The sequence below is a fragment of the Lissotriton vulgaris genome, unplaced genomic scaffold, assembly GCF_964263255.1.
Source record: "Lissotriton vulgaris unplaced genomic scaffold, aLisVul1.2 SCAFFOLD_1830, whole genome shotgun sequence".
Taxonomy (NCBI): Eukaryota; Metazoa; Chordata; class Amphibia; order Caudata; family Salamandridae; genus Lissotriton; species Lissotriton vulgaris.
The window spans coordinates 446,923-472,253 of record NW_028254071.1 but is presented as its reverse complement, the minus strand read 5'-3'; the positions used below and the strand labels follow the sequence as shown (position 1 = coordinate 472,253).

The window sequence follows — 25,331 nt, the reverse complement described above, 5'->3', positions numbered from 1 at the left end:
CACCCCCCACCCTTTGACCTCCTCCTCGGACTCCCCCACTGCCACCCTCCACTAGTGCCCCTCATCGCTCTGTAGTTTTTACATTTATTTATTTTTCTCCTCCACCACATGATTCTTCCTCAGATTCCCTCACTGCCACCCTCCCCCAGCACCCCTCATCTCTCCATAGTTCCCCCCACCCCGTGACCTCCCCCTCACACTCCCTCACTGCCACCCACCACCAGTTCCCCTCATCTCCTTGTAGCCTGCCATTGACCTCTTCCTCGTATTCCCTCACTGCCACCCTCCACCAGTGCCCCTCATCTCTCCATAGCTCCATCCCACCAGTGACCTCCTCCTCGAATCCCCTCACTGCCACCCTCCACAGTGCCCCTCATCTCTCCATAGCACGCCCACCCTTTGACCTCCTCCACAGACTCCCTCACTACCACCCTCCACCAGTGCCCCTCATCTCTCCCTAGCTCTCCCTCCATCCCATGACCCGTTCCACCCCACCAGCGTTATCTGGGCATTCTGTATTGTCTTATTGTTGTCCTGCACCTGCCATGATAATGATAAAAAATGTTTGAATGAAACGCACGAAGTATGTGTCCTGCTGGGCCTGTGCTGATAAAAAAAAAAAAAAAATAGTAACACATTCTCTTACCTACTATTACCTAGCCAAACTTTGTGTCACAGCCTCATGGGATAAGCAGCTGCAGGGGTCAGCAAAGGTGACTAGGGATAAACAAACTTCTTTTCTCCTGAGCTGTATAGAAAAAGAAATATCCACGCAGCAGAACAGTAGGCAAAGATTATCTTTGTCAAAGAAAGAATTTGCTGCCTTTCGCCATGTGGAGATGAAGGGGTGAAAAAATAATCAAAGCCTTCTTAACATGTAAATGGTCTCTTAAAGACCTGTGAAGTACTCAGGTGCGGCTGTGATAATCGCAAAAACTGTCTGTGTGTGTGCGCCCAATGAAGCTGTCTCAGCCCGGGCCACACACACAGGCAGCTCGAGTACTTCACAGGTCTTTCAAAGACCATTTACATGTTAAGAAGGCTTTGTTTATTTTTTCGCCCCTTCATCTCCACATGGCACCTGCCTTCAAGCCCTCACTGCGAGGGCCAAGGCATCTGTTTGGGTGGGCCAGGCTCATGTTTGAGTGGGCCTGGCCCACCCGGCCCTCCCTCTAGAACCGGGCCTGTTTAAAGTGCGCATATCTGGCTGGGGGTGGCAAGATGGCCGGCCAAAGAGACATGAGCACTTTAACCAAGTGAAAAAGGCAGCCCACTCTCCTCCCTGTTGCTGCTACCATTCAGCAGCGACACCCCCACCCTGTCCTGAAAACTCCGTTCGGGATGAGGTGACAAAAAATAAGATGGTAATGAATTAACTTCATTGCCATTTTATTTTACCATCTCTGGGGGCATTTCAGAAGGGCGACGCTCGTCTGCAATAACGGAGGAGCCGCCCCTGCAAATAGGTGACACAGTGACTGTTAAGGATGAGTGTAAACAGTTTTGTTGAAATACTTTGGGATTTTCAAAAGTTTACTGTGTAAATTTGGCTGCAATGTGGTGCTGAAAAAGCTTGGAATATTGATATATAAACTCTGTCATGAATATGACATTTTTTGCAAGTCAGCTGTATGATATCTTCTAGATCAAACCCAATAAAAACAATTAGAAACAACACGTTCTTTCCTCGATTGGCTTTTAGGAGTGCTGACCTGTATGACACTCTGTGTGTCATCTACCATATGCAAAATCAGCCATACAGAAGCTCAAGATGGTATAAAAAGGGAACTTGAATTATCATTGTGTTAGGGGACATTAGATTGAAAATAAGTTTATCAGCAGAGAAGGTTCAAAATTGCACTAATTGATTTACCTTAATATATATCCTTCTAGTTTAACCTTCTGTTGGAGACTGCATATTATGTTGGCCAAAGACAATCAGTCTACCTGGGAATCTACTGGGGCTGGTCATCAAATTACTTAAAATGTATTTGCACTGAGATAATTTTTGTTAGAGAACAAAGAGGGAATGTGAAACCTAAGCAAATTGGATAGGCCTGGCAGTCGTTATCTGCCTTCATATTTTCGATTTCCATATATGTAATAATTATACGACCTATACTGCTTCCAGCACATAACTTGTAAAAAAAAATGTGTAAAGTGTAAGGCCCAAAGTATTTACCTCAAGCCTCTCACCTCATCCCACCTACACTTTGTGTCTCTCTATTTCACTATTACATGTTTTTCATCCCTGCTTTTTAGGTCGAGGGACTGTTAAGCTGCGAAGCATATTCCGGTCCGGAGATTTAATGTTAGTTAGTAGGGCACTTTAGACCCGCCTCTCAGCTCCGTTCGCTTCCATTGGCTGGATTCCTAAACAGAGGCCAGCCATTGGAAGAGAAGTGAGTCACTCTGCTGCCTTGGCGGCTAAGAGAAGGCATTGTAAGAGGCTGGAGAGAATTTGGAGGAGGCACTATGATACATCTGCTAAGCAGTCCTACAGACTAGCAGTGAAAGAATATCACATGGAGATCGTTTCAGAGAAAAAATCCTTTTTAGCTAAAAGGATCGATGAAGCAGATAGCTCCTGCAAAGAGATCTTTAAGATTGTTAAAGAATTCACATCTCCCTCCTGCTGTACTCCTGCGTCTGCTTTCTCGGAACCTTGGATCATGGAGCTTGCAGCATTTTTTACTAATAAAGTCCGCACTATTCAGTCAGCTTTGCAAGGAACTCAGAACATCTTGAGTATGGGCTCAGTGATCGACGGCCCCTCCTACCCTTGGCTATGCCCAACGGCAACGCATATGGGCCCCACCCTGCACTGTTTCCCCCCTTTAGAGCCTCAGGCTTCGCTTGACCTTCTGTCTAGCCTGAAATCTGGATCTCCACTGGACCCTTGTCCCGCCAAGTGTCTTGCGACCCTGGCGCCTGCCCTTAACCCGATCATCAACCCTCTCATTAATGCTTCTCTGAATTTGGGCAAAGTCCCCTCCTCCTGGAAACAGGCCCTAGTTCTTCCCCTCATTAAAAAACCGAATGCAGATGCCAAACTGCATTCGAACTACAGGCCAATCTCGCTGCTTCCTGCCCTGGCCAAGGTTACTGAAAAATATGTGCACACCACCCTTACCAACTTTTTAGAGGGTAACTCCCTATTACATCAGTCACAGTCTGGTTTTAGATCCAACCTGAGCACCGAAACCGCTCTTCTTGAGGTAACCGAGGCTGTGAAGGAAACCCTCGACAGGGGTGGAAAGGCCCTGCTTATCATGCTTGATTTGTCGGCGGCCTTCGACACCGTTCCCCACGACCTCCTCCTAACTAGACTCTGGGAGATTGGGATGCGGGGAACGGTGTTCGCATGGTTTCAGTCTTTCTTGGCCGACCGGAGATAAACGATCTGGGCTCCCCCTTTCTCCGCCCTGATGCCGCAGCTTGAAGTTGGGGTCCCGCAGGGCTCCATACTTAGTCCCTCCCTCTTTAATGTCTTCCTTACACCTCTGGCGGCACGGGTGGAGGAGCTAGGGGCCCAGATCATATCCTATGCGGATGATACACAACTCCTGTTCACTTGTGACAGGGGATGTGACTTCGATGGAGCAGCTATTCGGAAGTGTTTGGAGTTTGTGTTTGAATGGTTCGGGAAAAATGGCCTCAAAAGCAACTCAGACAAATCCGAAATACTGTTCTTTGGCTGTTCTGCAGACCCAAAATGGAAGCAATGGTGGCCTTCGGCCATGTTTCCCCCTGCCAGAGATTCGGCCACAGCTAAGAATTTGGGTATGATGGTTGATGCCCCGGTTACTTACCGGTAATCTTCATTACTCCGAGTATAGTCTTCCTCGCCACATGATTTACAAAGTGAGCTTTAGCTCCACAACAGAACCCTCCAAAGCAAAAAGAAAACACCTCCCACCCCCTCCCAACATGGCCGACCAGTCCCACCTGACCTCTATAAGAGGCGGACCGGCCCAACCAACAGCCTGATCTACCAAGCAAACAATGAAGCCGATAGCCAGACAGGGAGGGGGGGAGGGAACTCATGTGGCGAGGAAGACTATACTCGGAGTAATGAAGATTACCGGTAAGTAACCGGGGCATTACCTCCTCGTTAGTCTTCCTCGCCACATGATTTACAAAGTGAGCCAATACCCAAGCCAACAAGGCTTCATTGACCACCATAAGAACAACACCACACGGTGATGCAGAGAAACCAACACAAGGTTGATGTAGAATAAATGAAAAGAAAACAGGGATCACAGGAAACCTGAAAACAAGACCTCCAGGAAAAGAAGGCCAACCAGGAGTCGCAGCTCCAGCACTCAGAACGGCCCCAGCGAAGTCCCCCCGGGACTGCTAGAGACCCACGAACAAGGCGGGGGACGACCACGCCGAAGCCCGATAAAACTCCACAGAGGAGACACCCATGAAGGGGGCCCAGGGAACAGAGCCACACCCCGCGGACCGACCCTGGACCCCCGCCGGGCCCACCGAACCCAGCGAAGCCCAGGAAAGGGGGACAGCCCGTGTAAGCCAGCGAACCAAGCTGGGAAGAGAGTGTCCGCGGCCCGAACGAACCGGACCCAAAAGACACCAACAGGCCGACCCACCGGGAAAGGGAAGACGGGCGGCTAAGAGAAACCAAAAACCGCTCACCGGACAACCAGCACGGACAAGAGAGGAACCTTGTCGGCAGGGAAAAGGCGGTGAAGACACCCCCCGAGCCCGGGACACCAGGGAAGGAACCCCGGGAAAGAAAAAGGGGGACATGCCGGAGGAACAAACGGTCCGGCAACACCCGCAAGAAGGGAGGGGAGCGGAGGGACGACCCCCGCATGCCCCTCCGCCCAGCAGACACCACTGCCACCAGGCATAAAACCACCTAAAAGGTGAGGAACCGCAAAGCCACCGAGGCCAGGGGCACAAAGGGCGGACCCTGAAGAGCTCGTAGAACGAGAGAGAGAACTCATATGGAACGCATCACAAATTTGCGAGTCACCCCTGCGCAGGGGCCCTGCAAATCTTCTCCGTAACGTCCCAATATCAGTATATGTGCTGCCGAAGCGAGCACCCAAGGGGGAGACCGGCAGAGCGTCCGTGGGCGATGGAGAAACAACCCCGGATCCAAGCGAGCCACCAGGGAAACCAGCCCGTCGAACACCGGACTGTGGAAGGCCCGCAAGGCCGCCCACCGGGCCCACAGGGATCCTCAGACCGGAAAACCAGGACCCGCAAGGGGACCACGGAGGCGGGGACAGCACCAAGCCGACCGCGCCAACGCGAGAAGGACGCCCAGTGCCGGGCACAGGATCAGGCCTGCAGAAGGAGGCGGGCCAGCCGACAAGAGCCGGCCCAACACCGGCGCCGAGAGCGGGGGACCCAACCACGGTACGGGAAGATCCGGGATCGGCCAGGAGGCTCGAACCGCCAGCTCGCCAAAGGAAAGGGCACCCGGGGCGGGGGACCCCGCCGGGAACTAAAAACCGGAACGCACCACGACTTGCGTGGTAACCACGCGCGGGTGCCAGGCAAAAGATCCACCTCGGGATACCTCAACAGCATAGGCAGGAATCGAACCCTGGCCCGTGAGGGCTGTCTGCACCCAAGGTACAAGACTCACCTGTGAGCTATAGCTCCTTAGTTATTCATCACTGCCATGTTCCAAAACAAGGCCACGCGCTGCCGAGGCGAGCACCCAGGAGCACCCCGGCCCTGCCCAAGCGAATCCAGTCGAGGACCCGCGAAATCAGAGGGCACGGGGGAAACGCGCACATCAGATCGAAAGGCCACGCAAAAGACCGGGCACCAAAAGGACCCGGGCGGAGACACCCGAATCCGGGCAGGAGGGCCGAGACCCCCTCCGTGAACAGAAGGCACCGGAGGCAGACCGAGTCGAGGCCCCAGGCGCCGAAACACCACCGGGGTCAGGGCGAGACCAGGCAACGAAGGCTAGAACCGACCCAGTCGAACCGCCCCCACCCAGTCGGACCCCGGGGGAAAGACAGCCCGAAGGGACATGACCGGCGACACCTACACCAAACCGGTCGCCCGACCCGTCAAAGACATGGGAACCGCGAAGCCCCGGTGCAATTGATGGCAGGCCAAGAGGACCGCCACTGTCCCAAAATCCTGCGTTAAACACGGCTCCAAAGAAGAAACCAGGCGAGTGCCCGCGGGCCTCAGTACTCCGCACACCGCCCGTGCCCGTGCTACGCCCATTGCATTGCAAGCAACCACGGTGAGGGGATGTTGACCCTCGAAACTGGACTAAAAGTCCACCAGTGTAACCTACGTCAAAGGAAAGTGTTGATCACTGGATTTCAGGTCTCCACTGGTTGAACATGCCCCCCCCCACCAGGCGGGCCAGGAGCACAGCTCCCACCCACGGGCCGGAAGGCAAGCCCAACGGAAGCACCCGCAACTGAGAGAGGGAACCCCCACTCGCCGGCCGGCCCCACCAGCCGACCCCAGGCGTCCGAAACACCAACAGGCGAGACAAAGGAAGGAGCCGGCCCCCCCCAACCCACGAGAAGGCAAACGCCCCGGGGACAGCCGCGCCCCAAGACGGGACGCCACGGAGGCAACAGCCCCCCCCCCCAGGGAACCCCCAGTAGTGAGAGGGCCGAAAGCCAGGACCCAGGGTTGAAAAAAAAAAAAGGGAGGGGAGCGGCAGAACCAGAACAAGACCGGGGAGAGCCGAAACTCGGGCCCGGAACCACAGGCGGACGGGGAGTCCGAAGGAAGGCCGCGCCCGGGGGAGCGGGCCCCAAATGGAAAGACCGGAGACAGCCCGAGTAGGACCTTTGCCGAAAACGCCGTCACCGCCGCCAAGGCCGCAGCCAGACCCGACGGCCGAGCCAGCCATGCGGCCCCCAACGCCCATCACCACGGACGCAGGCATAGGCAGGGGGCCCGGCGACATGTGGAGAACGTACCCCGAGCACCCCCGGGAAACACCCCCGCCGCCGGCAGAGGGAAATTCACGCCAGAACGCGGGACGAACCACGCATCTGCTTGACCTCCCCGTGTAGGGGCCATGCCGAACAGCACAGAAGCGTTACACGCCCCAAACCAAGCACCCAACACACCCGCAAGGGCACAAGGCGCTCGCACGAAAGCTGTTGCGGACCCCCTCCTGGCTAATTCCCTGAGGCGTCCATCCCCGGACACCCCCAAGGTGGAGGCCAGGCCCCTGACAAAATGAGGAACAGGCACTGAGGCGAGAAGGACCGGGGACGCAACCGACCCCAAGACCCGCCGAGGAGGGGAACCGACTACTGGGCCCGGGCCCGCCCGGGTCCGCAGTACCCACCAACGGGCCACACACCCACTGGTCGAGAGGTAGACGAGGCGGGGCGGGGTCAAGGTACCCCGCCGCGCAAGGCCAGAAGGGCAAGCGCAGCCAAACAGGGAGACCCCGTAGACGGAGACAGAAGGATTCCTTCTCCCCCCCCCCAAGGAGACCAGAAGGCACAGCCACCCAGCCTCCCAAACTCACTCGAGTCCGGAGCCACCTGACGGCCCAGGGCGCCAGAATGGGGAAAACAGGCCCAAGGGACCCCGCGCACCCCTAGGACGCGCCAGTGTAGCACAGAGAAGCTGGTCTGAGACAAAAGCATATGGGAAAAAATTCCCAACTACTATGCAGGGCATAACCCGCAGGTTCCCCCTGGGCACCATGGCGCTGCAGAACAAGTGCTTACCGTCACCCAACTCAATAATACTCTCATATCATCGACCTCAGAAGGATGAAAGGCGAGAGGACCCACTGGGAATTGAACCAGGCGCCATTAGGATGACCACATGTCCCTACAGCGGACCGTGTAGGCCACCAAGCCATCAGACCCAGCCCTGAACACACTGCAGGTCAACGAAACGAAAAAAAAATATTTTTCAGCCCTTACCGAGGAATGAACCCCGGACCTCCGAGAAGGAGACAGCCGCGCTGTGCACGCCGCCTACCGGGTCCAGCAGCACTCCCAACACACAGAACGCAGCGCTACTATGCAGGGCATCAGCAGGAGACCGCCGCCAGGCCGAGGGAGGAACCATCCGACGCACCTGGAGGCAATCCAACCCCGCCCCTGCGAGGCGGGAGGTGCGGACCAATACCAGCGCGGCAAACCGCCGCGGCCCATAGGGGAGACAGAACTGAAGGGAGGCGGCAGCGACCAGCGCCGCGAAGCCGAGTCCCATGCCGGCCGGAGAGGAGCACCCGGATCCGGCCAGCGTCTGTAAAAAAAAAGGAGGTAGGACCGAGCCCACCTCCAGTCATTTGTATTAAAGTAACAGTTCCGTGGGAGCTTGAGCCCAAGACCCGCGCAGGGCCGGAACGCGCCGCACGCCGAGGCTCACCACCCCGGCCAGGCGTAGCCTGCACGGGCGCCTTGACCCGGGGAAAGCTCAGGCACTGCAAGAACGAGGCCCCCGGTCCAACCCTCGCCAGACATAAGCCATGCCCGTTTTGGATGCCGGCAGACAACAAGGCAGGTTAACCGTACAATGGGAGAGATAGCACTAGCACTCTACCTTGAACGGAGCAGCAGGAGACATAAACATACACCGAGAAGCACTCAGGAAGGCAGGCTGTAGGGTATTAAGGAATTTAACCGCGAGCACGCCTGTCAATTTGCACGCCGTGCTCACTGAATGCGCCCCCTGGGCAAAGGCAAGTGAATGCCTCCCTACCCGTAAACGGGTGTAGCCCCATATGTCCACAAGCCACCCTATCGGGAGCCCAACTGCACGGCCACCACCTGGGGGCCTAGTCCATCTCAGTAAACGTGCCGCCGAAGCGAGCACATAAAAAACCACCGGAGCCCCAGTACCACACACCGGAGTCCAGCGCCGGGCCCGAAGCCCCCCAACGGGCCAGGGCCCTACAGTAACGGCCGGGGGAGGCACAGGAATGCACCAACACCCCACCTTCCCGGCCGCCCCCCCCCCTGTAAACCCTTGGCACGCTAGAGCAGCACCTAACCGGTCCCACAGGACCGGGGGAAGGAAGAGGGGGGGGGATATATTAGGCATAAGGTACCAGGGACCGCTAGAGCAGGTCCTCAACCCCAAACCCAAGGGCCAGCTCACGCCGGCCCATCTTACCTGAACAGCGCCTCTGGAGAGAATCGCGCAGAACAAAAAAAACAGGCTGTTGGTTGGGCCGGTCCGCCTCTTATAGAGGTCAGGTGGGACTGGTCGGCCATGTTGGGAGGGGGTGGGAGGTGTTTTCTTTTTGCTTTGGAGGGTTCTGTTGTGGAGCTAAAGCTCACTTTGTAAATCATGTGGCGAGGAAGACTAACGAGGAGGTAATAACACTCTTTCCTTCAAGGCCCAGGTTGTTGACTTGACTGGGAAGTGCTTTGCCATCTTAAGGATGTTGCGTACGTTTTTGCCCTATCTATCGTTTGAGCATAAGAAGATCACGGTGCAAGCACTAATAGGCTCGCGACTAGACTACGCCAACATCCTTTATTTAGGTCTGCCTGAATATCTGCTGACTCGTCTGCATATAGTTCACAATTTTGCAGCCAGGGCAATCTTTGGTCTAACTAGAAGAGCCAGGGCCAGCAATCTCCTTGTCTCTCTGCATTGGCTGCCGATTCGTAAGCGCATCTTTTTCAAGACCTTAATTACAGCTTTTAGGGCGCTTCACAATTTCGGCGCGGAATATCTGCAGAGAAGGGTCCATTTCTATCTCCCATCTAGACCTCTGAGATCTGCGGCCCAGGCCAAGGATATCGTCCCCACAGTGAAGCGTGCTCGCTGTGGAGGCCGTTCCTTTAGTTACCTTGCACCCTGTCTCTGGAACACACTGCCTCTGAGGTTGAGGACGTGCACCGATCTCTCTGTTTTTAGGAAGGGACTTAAAACGTATCTTTTTGCCCTGTAATTACTATTATGGTTAATCTTGGTGCCGTTATGGCGTTATGTTAGTTGCTGGTATTTTGGTGTGATGATCTTTAGCGCCGGGACGCTCTTTGGAGCAGCTGAGCGCTCTACAAAACAAATAGTAACATAACATAACATAACTCCAAACAAGCCCAGTCTTTTTCGGATTCGGGGGCGTAAGTTTTGCTGTTCTTTAGCTCGTGACGTCGTCCGTCACTCAGCAAAGCAAAACACGCCCCGGAATCCGAAATTTGTTTAAGCTTTGTGGCCGCCATTTTTGCCCAGCCAGCGCCGAGTATGGTGATGCTGCCGCTTTCCACCCACATTAGAGCCGCTTCCTCTGCTCTGACGCGGACACGGGCAGTCAGGTAAGTTTTCTTTTTTTATTTAAATGTATTTTTTGACCCCCCGCGCCAGTCCCGTCCCTCCTGCAGATGGGGGGATTCAGGACCTTTCTACAGCAAGCTTTGGATTGAATCCTGGCTTACTCTAATGGTACAAATGTAATGTGTAACACTTTTCTTGGTCCCTCCTGCTACCCTTTACACTTGCACCCCTTTAATGAGTCCTACTGCTGCGCTGCTGTAATAAAAATAATAAAATGAAAGTAATAAAAGGACAGTCTCTCTTTAAATGTGATTTAGTGAAATTTCGATCTCTCTGAGCGAGAGCGAGTGCAATGGCGAGTTCATTTTTGACATTATTCTTATCTTTTTATTGAAACGTGTGCACTCGACCATGGGTGAAACCATCCAGACTGGGTTATTTTGTGAATAAAAGTCGTCGAGTATAAAGAAGATTGGTTTTTTGATGCTCTTTCGAACTGTTATTGTTTTGTAACGTCATCAAACAAACCTACAAGTCAAGGGCAGTAAAAAAGGAGAAGTGGGGGGCAATGACTGTTTCAAAAATGGTAACCGGTTTTAATTTTCTTTAGTTCCTGATAAAACGAGGTTGGCATCTTTCCTACCAACCTCGGGCACTTCTGTATGTTAGAGCAGACCTCGGAACGCATTGCAAGCAATATGTGACGTGTGGGGCCTTGAGGAGTTTTGGTTCTATGAAAAATCTGTTCATAGACACCTAACAGCTTGTTGAACACAGTCATCTGCAGTGGAGCTTAAAGGTTAATGAAAGGAGGTTTTGGTGCCCTTCAAGAGAACCAAGACCAGGCAGCTAATCCTTCTTGTACACGAAATGTCTTGGAAAATATTTATATATATTCTCGCCGTTCTCATTGTTCTCTTTCTTGTAAATAGATAAGATTTTGGCTTTTTTTTTAACTCATTCCAAATTAAAGTTCACGTTGTAGTTCAGTCTTTAGGCTTTCAGGTTTCGCGGGTGGTATACTGTCTGACAGTGCTCGGAATATGAAGCGAGCAGCACAAGACGGCGGATTTTGGTCTGCACGGACGGCCCTGCTTCTAACCTTGCCCAATGTCTGCACCATATGACAGCCATAGGCGCTGTTAGCACCCCCAAAATATTTGTGCGGAGGTACAGAAAGTGAATCAACAATATTGAAGCTTTTTTATGTAGCCCTTTCCTGCGCGTTCCCAAACGGAGGTCAAATGTCTGGCTATGTAGTCTGACCGAGTGATGCTTAATTTTAACATGGAGATTGGTGTATAGTCTGACTGCAAACTGAGAGGCGTTTATAAACTGAACTGCATCACACTCTTGCTGGGTTACAAGGAGTGCAAAACTAACACACAACATATAAATATCTGTAAATAAACTCTATACATTTATAAATATATTGTCAGTTAGGGAAGTACAAATGAAGCAATTTTTTTCAAATAAAGCATGATGGATACAGATTTTAATAGGATCAAAACAAGTCAGGACACTTTATTTGATAATGCACAAATGATAAATATTCGCTGAAACCCAATTTCCTTACATTATCTTTGGTGCACTAAATGGTTGCATTAGTACAGCTACATTTTTGTGCAAATGTAATGGCCATTTCAATGGAAAATGTGCTGCTTTTAAATGAATGTGCTACCACAGCATTCCTTAGTATTATATTTGCGACAAGGAGCTCCAGAATGCACCTCCGGCTACATACTACGCTCTTACCATTCTTTTGCTGAATGGCGTGGTACATTTGCTATGATTGTTCATTGGGTGACACTTGGATTTTTCACAATAAAAATTACCCAAAAATAAACTTACCTGATTGCCGACCCCCCCTCCGCCATTGCGCTCTTCCTGCTTCTGGGATAGGCTCCCCAGACTGCACGGAGGCCAATCATGAAGCTGTATGATGTATGAAAGCAGCATCAGGATTGGCCTGAGCGCTCTGGCTTTGCACTCGCAGCAAGACTGGGAGCCTGTGCCTGCTCCCTCCAGCCCCAGCAATTCAGCTGAGGCAAGCTTCACTGCATATGAGGGTTTGGCGCAGTAAAGGGAGTGCTCACCACTTCCCCACCACAGTGTCATCCCCCTGGACCTGCCCCCCTAGACTCGTTAGAGTCCTGGGGGCGGGTCCAGGGATATTAAAACAAAATGGTATTAAAACGGGGTTAAAAACCGTTTTATTATCGTTTTATTTGCAGATGGTGGCAGGGGGATTGGGCGGCGCTTCTCCGCCCTAATGGAGGGGCCACCACTGCCCAACCCAGTGCCAGTTGTGTTTGTACTTTCAAGCTGTTGTGCTCATGCAGTATTGAAACTCATTAACTTCTTTGCTCAGTCGGCAAAATGGCTATCACCACGATATAGCGAAAATGAAGTGGCAGCACGTGTGTTCTCAGTTAAAGGGAGTTCCCACCACAAAGAACTTTGGGGGGTGGAGAGAGAACACTTTGCTGCACTGTCATCCATTCTGTCCATTGTCAATCGTGTGAGAGATAGTTGTGGAAGGCGGTTGGACAGTTCGCACAGCTTGCCCTGCCGCCCTCACTTCAGGAGGGCAGCGGCACAGTATACATTGGTAAAGGCAAATATATGTAAACATGTACTGGAATTCTGAAATAGATTATATTTTTCATACATTTTAGGAATATTGTGGCCTACATAAAAATCTCCTGACGAAGGCGTCTTCACACGCCGAAACGCGCGTCGAAGAATGCGACACTAGCTCAGCCACAACTTTTTATTGGATTGATTGTATCTGGGTTTTTTAACTCATGATTATTTTTATGAATTGTACGATCTGCACACTACTGTGATTAATATTCGATTTTTATATGTAATTTTTTATAATATATCTATCTCAATAATTATGATAAAAATACTTTCCTGTACATGTTTTTGCTAGTTTGACATTTTCTATTATCTACACATTCTTTTATTGTTTATCGCACTGTATACTGTCTAGGAAGATACCCACATATTACATTGGTAAAGGCTACAGTAGAAGCAATGTAAGTACCCACAGCATGCTGCCCTCTGCTTGCAAAATCCTAACAAGCAGGTCAGCGGCCGGGACTGCAGGTTTAAAAGTTGTGCGAACAGTAATTGGCTTTCCATGCATTTGTTCCTTGTGTGCACACCCTGCTGGTGATTGTAATTTAGCATAAGGCACGTGCCTATAGCCCTCTGTTGCCCATTGTAAATGACAATGCCATTTATTTAACAATTAAGCTATTGGCAATGTAAATGACAATGCCATTTATTTATGATTTAAATAAATGTCATGAGCAAAGCCAATAGCTCTACCTTTAATGATGCCGAGACCATTGCATTGTAAATGCTTGTTTGGTTTTGCCTGCGCAGCACTTGCACTGTGCTTAAAAAATCTCTTGTAGTTAAAATCTAAACTTTTAAAAGGGACTTATAGTCCGCCCACTACTTACCCTTCGTTGGCTTTGTGGTCACTCTCTGTAGGAAGGTAGGATCCTTCTAGCATTGTTACCCCACTTTTTGCCTGGTGTCAGTGTGTTTTTGACTAGAGTGACTGGGAGCCTGATAACCAGGACCCCAGTCTCTGTGCTTCTTCCCCAAATTGGACATGGTGAGTACTTAGTTACACTCCAGATTGGCTACAGGTGTGCCCTTGTAAGCCCCTAGTGTATGGTACTAAGGTAACTAGGGCATTGGTACACCAGGGGTCTCCCATGGGCTGAAGCATGTATTATGCCACCAATGAGAGACCACTCAAATTGAGACTACAGACCTGCCATTGCAGCCTGTGTAGGCTGGTGCTAGCACCACTTACAACAGATATAGGTTTCCTTATATCTGAGGTAATTAATAATACTGTGATTTATTAAGCGCCACAGCTACCCCCAACACAGGGGTGTCCCGGCGCTGAAAAACACAAGGTAATTGGGGCGTCGGAGGCAGGCGTGCATAATTTCAGGTCTACAGCACTGCTGTATTGAACAGCCATGTCTTCAGGGCTTTTTTAAAACAAGGTTCTGACTTGGTACTGCGCAAATGGGCAGGGAGGGAGTTCCACAAAGTGGCTGTTTTAACCGAGAATGCTCTCCCTCCTAGCCGTGCTTTCTCAAAGCGCGGCGTCTGTAGCCAGTTGAAGGAATTAGATCGGACAAAGTTTTTCCTTCAAGTACTTAGAGCAATTCCCATTCATAGCCCGATAGGCCATTGTCATGGCTTTAAATATGATTCTTTCCTCCACTGGTAACCAGTGTAATTTATGTAAATGCGGAGAGACATGTTGTCGGAAAGAAATCCGGCAAACCAGTCTCACAGCCGCATTTTTAATCATCTGAAGGCGATGAATTGCATATTTGGGGAGGCCAAGATACAGAGCGTTGGCGTAATCTAACCTGGATGTAACTGTAGCAAGTACAACTGTTTTGCGGCAATCTTCTGGTAAAAAATGCAGGATTTTCCAGAGATTTTTCAACTTACTAAAACAGGTCGCAGAAATTTGTTGTATTTGGGCTGAGAAGGTCAGGTTTGCTTCCCATTTTAATAGCACTTCAAACCTATAAGTCACCCCTAAGGCAGACCTTTCAATCCTGAAAGCAGCGTGCTCGGTTATAAGTGAGCAGGACACCCCTGCAATGTTTGGAGTCCATTCTCCTGGGTTGTAAGTGCATTAGGTATTACAATACGTGGAGTGACCTTGCATCATTAAGCGATGACCATCTCTGAACTGGCTGCAACAAACCCTGTCATGTTTGATATCAAACATTTTGGAATCATACCCCCACACCGTAAACAGTGTGGAAGTTTGAGGTATGATTCCATGCACTGTGAAGCTCCTCCCGTAGGCCCTCAGTGCTCCTCGTACCAGTCTTCTAGACCCGGACAGCAAACTATTGCTGCTGCCGACCAGAGACACGATTCTGCCCTCCTGCTGCTGCGCCAAGCTCAAGTAGAGGAATGCAGGACAATAGGTATCCTGTCACGGGGAGGTGTTACACTAAGTCCCAGACAGGACTTGGTGTAATGGGACAGAGTTGGGGCACTTGCCAGTGCCACTAAGACTGCTTGAAAGGCATACTTGGTGCCTTCCTTGCATACTCTACTTCAAACCTGTTCAGGGAGCTGTTGGTTCTGGCACATAACTGGACAAAGGACATGGGAGTGTCCTCCCCCCACTGTCCAGCCCCTCAACTGGGAGGGACCCCTGAATCGTCCCAACCCTTTCCTTTGGGTACTTAAGGGCTTACCTGTGGGTGGTTCCTTAGATTCGTCGTGGCACAAGAATCATATCCGATACCACTTCAACTTCAACCGTCTGGACACTCTGGACTTCTCTGGACTTCGCTTTTGGGAACTGAGACTGCAACTGGGAAGACTCCTGCTGCTCCTGGTCTCGTCATCCTGTAAGTCTGCAGCAATGTCTCTGCCTGTGCTCCATACAGGTTCTTCAACAGGCCTGTGGACATCCAAGAAACCCAAAGGAATCTCCCTTGGAGTGAAGGATTCACTTTCCTGCATCTGCAGGCACCGCAACACAGCTGACCCGTCTGTTGTTCCTGAGCTCCTATGGACTCCGAATGGTTCAGCAACACAGGTGGTGGTTCTGCAGCTCCCTCGAAGCCTGTACTGTCTTTCTAGCAATTTGGAATCAGTGGAGCAGTACGCCTGTGCACCGCGTTGACTTGATGTTGCCAAGGCATGTTGATGCTCTCCTCCAGAGGTCCTCGAGCTCCAAGAAGCTCCATCCTCAAGCATGTCCTGTAACCAAGATCTTTGTCTGCACCACATTCTTTTCCCTGTGGGCCTTCATGCTTTTGTGAGCTGCTCAATATCCTCTTGTGACTTCTGGGCCTCTGGCCTGTGGGTCCTCTTGAGGGTCTTCTTTAGCTTGAGGGGGCTCCCCTACTTGCTCAGGGCCTGCTCTGACTTTCGTACTCATGGTGAGTCGCTTGGACCTTGCTGGTCCCAACACTGCACCTTCATCAATAACTATGTTTTTGCCTCTGCCAAGGCGTGTTGGGGCCCCTGCCAGACACTGACCCCTTGGCTCTAGACATCCAATGTGTGACAGCTTGTGACCGGCACCTGGTCTTCGTTATCATCGCCTGGTCCATACAGCTGCAACTTTAAGGGAACCGTCAACTTTCCTGCATCTCTGACATCAGTGGGCATTCATCTTCCTTGCCTCTTGGTCACTCCTGAGTGGTATAGACTCTGTCCCTGCTGCTTGCTAGTACCTTTCAACTTGAATAAACCTCTGGGTTCCACCGGACTCTTCCACCTTCTTCACCAGTGGAATCTCTTCTGAAGTCCTCCATTGTGGTCTATGGCGGTTTCCGGCACCACTTCGCACCTATGCCCCCAGCTTCCCTGGTGTAAGTATCCTGGTTTCTGGGGTATCCATGGGTTGGGTGGCTCTCCAACCTCGGTCTTCCACAGGGTTTCTTCAGGATCTGCCAGGAAGGGTCCTTCTTCTTTAAAATTGCAACTGCGACTTACCCATTGACTTGAATTGAGCACCCCCTAGTGTTCTCATACTGCACATGACCTCTGTGTGGTTTCTTGGCTCTGCAACTCTTTTACGTGTTCTGGGTACACTCTTGACTTGAGGCGTGGTTCACATTCCACTATTTTAGTATATGGTTTGGTCTCCCACTGGGGACCACTGTCCTTTTGTGCTTCTCGCTTATTCTATTGACAAGTATTGTGTGTATTGTGCATATATCTCTGGGTAGGAGATACTGTCTTGTGTTAGGGAGTGTTGATTATAAATGCATATTTTTTATACCAACACGATGTGGTTCTTTTTCACTTAACTCATTCCATAAGATTAAGTGCTGGTCAAACAAGCTTTTTTTACGCTCAATCTGGGCTAAACCTGAAGTCTGCTCTCTACAACTAAAAATTAGAGATTTTTCTAAGGTTGTCTACGACCACTAAAATCACCATAAGGGTTGTCTGGATTAGTGCAGGGTGCTACACTTACATAAGTGAGCACCATATAGTAAGCCAGCCTCCTACACTCTCATTTTCTTGCTACTCACTGGTCAGCAGCATCAGGGTCATATCATCAGGTTTTACATAGTCTTTCCTCTTCCTCACATTCATCTGATCCTTGGAGCCTGGATCAAGTACAATTTCCGGTTGGTGACCAGTGTCCTTCCACTGACCACATGCTTCTCGAGGTACTTTGTTTGTTACATTCTAGCACTCCATAAGCATGCACATTTTCTAACAGTCTCTCTTCCACCCTCGCATTTCTTCTGTGTCCTTGCATGCATCTAGAGCCTCTTGCCTCAGGAAGTTGCTTGTTCCTTTTTTGCAGGCATAGGCAAATTAAGCATTTTGCCCAGATTAACATGATGTTGAGCAGAGGCCGAGACTCGAAGCAGCTGCTTCTCCAGCTCCAAAGTTGGCAGCTCTGGCAGTTACACCACATCCTCTCCCCTCTTTCCAAGCCTTGCTTTATTCAACTGTTTGAATGGAGGGCGCTCTAAAGAAAACACACAGAGGTATAGCAAGGATGTTATGCCCTTAAATACACTCCGTCTGAGTGCGTCACAGGACCCCCGTTCGTTTCAGTAGATTTGCAAATTATAAGACCAATTGCCTAACAAGTAAACATTATTTTGTTTTTCAATATTATAAAGCACTCATAACATCTATCCCCAAAACAAGGCTTCTACAATGGCTACAGTCGGCGACTTTTGTAAATTTTTGAAAATTTGTTCACAGCTTTGTGCGGGCAGCATCCATCAGCAAGAGCTTTTTCTTCTTGCTTCTCCCATCATCTTTCTTACTCGTTGGTGCCTGCACTTTTCTCACAATGACCACTCTATGCACTCCCATCCTTCTCCATCCAACCCTTTTGGCACCTCTGCTTTCAGCAGAGGCAGTATCTTGTTGGAAGCACCAAGGAAGGCTTTTTACACCTTTATTATGCAGTGCTCCTTCGAACAAAATCACACCTCTTTCACGCTGTTTGTTGTTTGCCCAGTCCACTGAGCTATTACACAGCGCTAAAATCCTAGAGTTGATGCCACAAAACTCCACAAACAGCCTGTAGTTGCTTGAAAAACACAATTTACAGCCAGCAGTTTTATTGCACCAAGTTTACTGTGGTTTGTCATGTGAGGGAGGGGTAATTTGTATGTCTTTATAATGAGTCAAGTTCTCACAGGGAATGCCGCACTCTTGCTAAAATGTAACCACTATAGTGAGTCATGAGGACCACCCCGTGGTGACTCACAGCCCCGAATATGCACCTTTGTACATCCTCTGGCCAGGAATCCCCAGAGACTATCTACTAAGGGGGCATTGACCGCAGAGGGTCTTGCGCCAGCACTGATTTCATGTGTGTGTGTGTCCGTCTTTGTATGGCTGACTGATAATGCAGGCCACACTCACCAGGTAGCCGCAGGATACAGAGGTGTTCCGCCACATTGGCAATGAAGGTCCACCAAGCGTGCCCCGGCCGCTGCCTATGGAGACATTCCTACAAGGAGTCAGCTCGAGCTGTGACAGAGTACTGTTGACTCTTTAGTCCCGCCCTGCTCGCATGTGGCCATTGTACGACGCCAATCATGCTGTGTTCCAGCTTTGCTGTGAACTACCACACGGGTCGTTGCTTGCCTACAAGGTGTTCTGGGCACATCACCCACCTGCTCCAATCACCGCCGCTGCCAGTATACCCTTTAGCCTCGGCCGTCGAGCCCTCTGGCCTGCCGCTGAATGCATGTCCCATTCTGCCAAGCGACTTGTGGTCTGTACCGCTCCCGAGGAGTTTAGCATGCACCATTGCCTAAGGTGTCTACACTGTTGACCCCGCTGTGTCACAGGCTGCAGGTATTGTTTAAAGTCACAGCACATTTTGAGAGAAGGAAAAAAAAGTGAACAAAAAGTCTATAAGAACAATTGGACAAAAGACACACCCCAAAAAAATACAGTGATACAATGCACGCCGTGCAAGCCTAGTGGAGGAAAGCACACCTAGCCCGATACCCACACGGAGAGGCCCCTCGCAATAACATAGGACTGACTGGATAAGTGGGAAGGAACATCTGACTATGGCTGATGAGGCTAATGCAGTCCCACCGCATGGGCAACAACATAGGCAGCTCTAGGAGCAACAAGTGATAGTGGGTGTACTGCAGCCCTTCAGCGAGCTCATCGACCCTGCTACTGCCTTACCCTAGTGGAAGACATGGGTAGGAAGGCTAGAAAATGACTTTTTTGCCACCTGAAAGAGCAATGAAGCTGTGAAGAGCTCACTACTGCTCCACTACACAGAATAAAAGATCTACAAGTTATTCAAGCACGTCCCCAACAAAGGTGCAGCATTAAGAGCCCTTAATGCACACTTTGATCCACACCTGGACTTGGAGAGTTTCAAACTCCGCCAGGCCCGTCAACAGGAAGCAGAGTCTATCGACACTTTTATGCATGCCAGCGCAAACTATCCAGTACATGCACTGCAGTTGACCATCCAAAAGAAATAAGGGCACAAATCTTCCCAGGATGCTGAAACTAAACACTCAAAGGCCTCATCCTAAGGCAACCCGACATTAGTCTGGACGACATCCTCATCATGGCTAGGTCTCAAAATCTGTCTGCTGCCAAATGGACATTGCCACAACACAGACACCAGAAAAGGCCCCCAATGTGAAAGCAGGAAGAGTCAACGCGGTGTACATTAGAGAGCAGACTAACAAACCTAGGGTGCCTGCCCTCACCACTGATGGGGTTCTGCTGCAGGTATTGCGGTTGCAACAAACATCCCCTGGAAAACTGCCCTGCTCAAGGATGCACCTGTTCAAACTGTGGTAAGATCAATCATTTTGCAACAGTAAGTCAGGACAGGCAGCGAGGGAGAGGCGCCAAACAGAGGCGTACCTCAACAAAGGTGATGAGACTGCTGTCCATGCATGAACCAGAACCCCCAGGAGCTGGCAAGTATCCACAATGACACACACTGGCTCAAAGACTGGTCATCAGAAGATGAAGCAAAAGCATTCTTCATTTCATTCACGGATGGCCTGAAAAGACAGAGAAGGCCGGAACCACATGTGTTGTAGAGGTTGCTGGATCGGAATCAAAGCTCTCATTGACTCAGGGGCATCAGTGAATGTATGGGAATACAGCAATACCTGCGCCTCCTACCTCCACCCACACTGTCCGGGTCACACACCAAAACCTTCACATAAGGGAGTCAGTCTCCACTGCCTCTCAAGGGAGGCATGACAGTGAGTGTGCGATCAAATGGCCACGAAGACAGCATTCTACTTGGCTTACAAAGAGGTCGACACCCTACTAGGAAGCCACACCGCAGAGGAGGTGGGGCTCGTATCATTCGCATGAAGCCTCAAAGCTCATCAAGTTGATGAGTTACGGAGCCAGTTCCCCAAACTATTCAGAAGTCTAGGATGTCAGAAGCCCCAGCCAGTCACGTTGCACATCAAAAAATCAGTTAAACCCATAGCCCTCCACCACCAATGTGCCTCGTTCCACATAAGACCACTAGCTGAACAAGAAGGAATAACCTAGAAAGTGTAAGTGTGATTGAAAAAATCTCTGGGCTGACCCCCTGGTTATAGCAGAAAAGTTTAAACAACCTGGCAGAGTGCATTTGTGCTTCAACATGATCCTCCTGAATAAGGTGATAAAAAGAGAGAGGCACATCATGCCTACAATAGAAGATATTATTGATGATTTAAACAGAGCACAGTGGTTCTCAAAACTAGCTCTTAGCATAGGATACCCTCAGCTGCTCCTGTCTGAAGAAAGTTTATTCATAACAACATTTTCCACTCACCTGGGGCTACAACAATACAAAAGACTCAACTTTGGCATTTCCTCAGTAGCTGAAGTATTCTAGGATGCCATACAAGAGACACTGTCAAGGCTCCAAGGTGTCATGAATGTAAGTGATGACATCCTCATCCATTCCACAGCTACAGAGGAACACCACAAACACATGCAAGCAACTTTGAAAGGCCTCTGAGAGCCCAGCGTCACTGCACACAAGTAAAAATGATCCTTCTTCCAAACATCTATAGAATTCTTCCTATACGTTTTCAATAAGGAAGGGGTGCAGCTTGATCCTCAGATGTCGGATGCCATTAAACAGACCCCCTCACCAACCACTACATTGGAGGTGTGTAATTTTCTGGGCAAGGCCACCTATTGTGGCATGTCCATTCCCAACCATGCAACTGTCGCTGAGGCCCTGGAAGCCCTACCCAAGATAGATGCCTGCTGGGAATGGAGCCACAAGGAGAAAGATGCATTACAGAAGATAAAGGCAACCCCCCTGAGCAAAACGAAGATGCCCTACTGTTAAGTAAGGAAGAAGAGACTTGCGTAGGTTGTTGTTTGAAGGTTTATTCTTCTGTTTAAATTCCAAATATTAGCACCCACAACCAGAGCCGTCCAGTCGTGAGGAAGCTAACGTCCAAAGTGACGTGCAAGGAATCCTCACGACTGAAGGACCGGATTCCAGAACCATGAGAAGATCTCTCGTGCTGCAAGCACGAGAGAGCAAGGGGAGGAAGAGTAATCACAATATATAACATCTTCCCCACTAAGAAGGGAAACAAAGCAAACATACTAATGCAAACATGAGAAATTGCAAGAACAAGGTGAAAAGGTACAGTGTAAAGCAAACATGAGGAATTTGCAAAAACAAAGGTGAAAAGGTACAGTGTAAAGCAAAATTATTCTAAAACATAGTCTCTCAATCTGCAGGATAACTGTTTCAAACGAAAAGCCCTTTTTGTTGCCACTTCAGAAGTTTCCTGAGAAATCGAATCGTGTGGTAGGGAAGTTTCCTCAGAAGCAGAGGATTGTTGCGCAGCGGAAGTGGAAGGAAGAGTGACGGGGGAAAGGAGAAAATGAACAGGAGCGGTGTCCGCAGATGGCGTAGAAGATTCAGCAACGGGATTTGAGGAATGTGGTTGGGAGTAAAGAAAATCAAACCAATCACAATGCTCAGAATCTGAAGTGGCATGTTCCTTGATGACATGGGCTTGAAGTGGAGAGATCTTAACAAGAGCTCGCTTGTTCCACCATCCACTGTCATCAAGAAGGGCTGAGGTTTTACTAACTTGTATGACCAAATTTGGAGAAGAAAATTTAGACATACCTTTGGAAACCCTTTTGGGATTTTTGACAAGAACCATATCCCCTTTTTGTAAAGGTTGATCAACAGAATGTTTACCTTGATCAAAACGTGATTTCATTGACAATTGTTTAGCAGACACACGATCTTGAACAGAAAAAGAAGAATCAGATAAACCAGAATTCTTATGCAACCAACTGGGATTGAGAACGGAATGAACTCTTCTTTTCCTAAGTAAGCTAAAGGGTGAGACCCCGGTGGTCGAATGTGGAGAAGTATTGTAGGCCCACACTTTGTCATGGACGAAGGGTAGAGGGTCGAGCCGAGAAGAAATGGCAGTTTGGACACCCTCCTTGATAATGCATTGCATCTCTCAACAAGGCCATTTGAAGAGGGGGAGTATAAGGCAACTTTGTGATGAAAAATATCGTTACGTTTGAGAAAAGAACACATCTTTTGGGAGACAAAATGAGTTCCATTGTCAGTAACGATGGATTTGGGAAAACCTTCAATGTCAAAAACAGACTGCAAGAAGTTAATGGCATTGTCAGTAGAAGCAGAATTGCAAAAAGAATAATAAAGCCATTTGGAATAATAATCAACCAGGAGTATGAGAATCTTGTGTTCAGAGGGTAAAATATCATAGGGACCAGAAAAGTCCAAGGCTACTTTGTCCCACGGGCCAGCCGGTAGAGAGACAGGACATAAAGGTGTGGAAAGGGTCTTCCAATGTTTATCAGAAAGGATGCACTGGGTGCAATTGTCAATCATCTTTCTAATGTGAGAGTCCATAGAAGGCCACCAGTAAAATTGTTTGATGCGCTGACAGGTCTTAAAGATGCCGAGGTGACCCTGATGAGCAGAGCGAATGATATGATCACGAACAGACTGAGGGGGAACAAATAGATCATTGCGCATGACCATATCATTGACCACAGAAAGTTCTTCCGAAACATTAGCAAAACCTTTAAGATCAGTGGATAAGGTTCTACGTTCGGGCCATTTGTTGACAATAAAACTCTTAACTTTACAGAGAACAAGATCATTGGCATAAGCTGTATTCCATTCCGCTTCAGAAAAGGGTTGACATTCGGCAACTGCATCAATGGTGGCAACAACACACTCAACATCATCATTAACAATTGAATCATCAGTTAGAGACATTCTAGATAGGCAATCGGCCCTGAAATTTTTACCTCCGGGAATGTGTTTGATGACAAAGTGAAATTCGTGAAGCTTAGAAAGGAGACGAACAAGTCTAGCGGAAGCTCTATTGGAGGCACTGTCAGAGAGCATATGCATAGGTGGCTTGTGGTCTGTGTAAATTTCGAACTCGCGACCCCAAATGTAGGATTTGAACTTTTGAATAGCCCAGACGCAAGCCAGGGCTTCTCTTTCAATTGTGCTGTACCTGGTTTCAGCAGGAAGAAGGGTTCTGGAAGCGAAAGCAACCGTGTGTTCTTTGCCCTCAACCCACTGACCCAGGACAGCGCCCAAACCAGTAAGACTGGCGTCTACAGTGATAAAGCACATAGAGCCGTCACAAATCAAAGCAGGTGAATCTTCAATGATCTTTTTGACTTGCTCAAAAATTCTTTGCAAGTCTTGGGACCAAACAAATTTTACACCTTTTCTTAAGAGTGTTCTTAAAGGTTCAACAATTTGAGCGTAACCATGAACGAACCTGGCGTAATATTCAGATAAGCCAAGGAAGGAGCGAAGTGCGTCACGATCCTTGGGGGGTTCAGCGTCACGAATGGCTTTAATTAAAGAAAATTTGGGTTTAATGCCATTGGGAGAAAGGGAGTGACCCAAGTAATCCAACTCTTGGACACCAAATTTGCACTTATCGTGTCTAACAGTCATGCCAGCTTTTTCAAGGACTTGTAAAACGGTATTAAGAGTTTGATTGTGCTGAAAAGAGTCATTGGCGTAGACCAAGATGTCGTCTTGGTACGCTTGTACGCCAGGGATATCTTGAAAGAGGTTGTCCATTAGTTTTTGGAAAATACTGGCTGCAGAGGCCAAGCCAAAGGGAAGCCTAAGGTACTTGAAAGCACCAAAGGGGGTGACGAATGTTGTAAACTCTTGAGACCTGAGGGACAAGGGAATTTGGTGATAAGCAGACCTAAGGTCAAGGAGGGAGAAGAATTTAGCCCCACCCAGATTAGCCAATAGATCGTGAATTTTGGGAAGAGGGTGACAATCAACAATGATATTATTATTTAGGGAGCGTAAATCGGCACACAACCTAACCTCTCCAGTCTTCTTGCGAACTCCGACAATGGGGGAAACCCATTCAGAGGAATCGCAGGGAGCAATGATCCCTTCGTCACAAAGATTTTTAAGAACACTTTTGAGTTCGTCTCTAGCGCTCAAGGGAAGAGGGCGAACCTTGTGGACAACTGGTTGAGCATTGGGTTTGAGACGAATTTCGTGTTTAAAACCAATCACAGTACCAACCTTGTTTTGAAATAAGTTTGGGAAAGAACTCAGCAAGGAGTCAATTTTGACAATGGGAAAGGAAAGATCAGAGATGTCAAAGTTCCCAGAATCATGACTGGTATAATAGTCATGAGGGATGTCACCTAAGGCAATGGGTTGGTCAGAACCAGGCTTGAGGATCAAGCCCATTCTGGCCAAGTCAAACCAGCCTACGACATCTCTGCCTTTGAGGGCAACGTAAACTTTGGTGAAAGTGTATCTGCCTAGACAAGCGATGTTGGAATAAAAGAAGCCCAACATATCAATGTCTTTTTCACCAAATGCTTTGAGATGGAGATCGGACTTGGAAAGAACAACTTTACTCCAATTTGCATAAAAGGTAAGGTCAGACAAAATGGTGATGGGAGAACCAGAATCAGCTTTAACCTGGATAGTAATTGTACCAATCAACAATTCGCACAAGGGACTCTTAATTTTAGTAAATTCAAGAGAGTCACATTCAATCGACAACATAACATCATTGAGTCTGGAGGAA

The 25,331-nt window shown here is 49.3% G+C and overlaps 1 non-coding gene across 1 annotated transcript; it reads right to left on the bottom strand.

Annotated features, from left to right (window-relative positions):
• Positions 1–4,967: 4,967 nt before the first annotated feature.
• Positions 4,968–5,074, bottom strand: LOC147660671 (U6 spliceosomal RNA). The gene has a single exon (XR_015306216.1). It is a non-coding gene; the product is annotated as a U6 spliceosomal RNA (small nuclear RNA).
• Between the last annotated feature and the right edge of the window lie 20,257 nt (positions 5,075–25,331).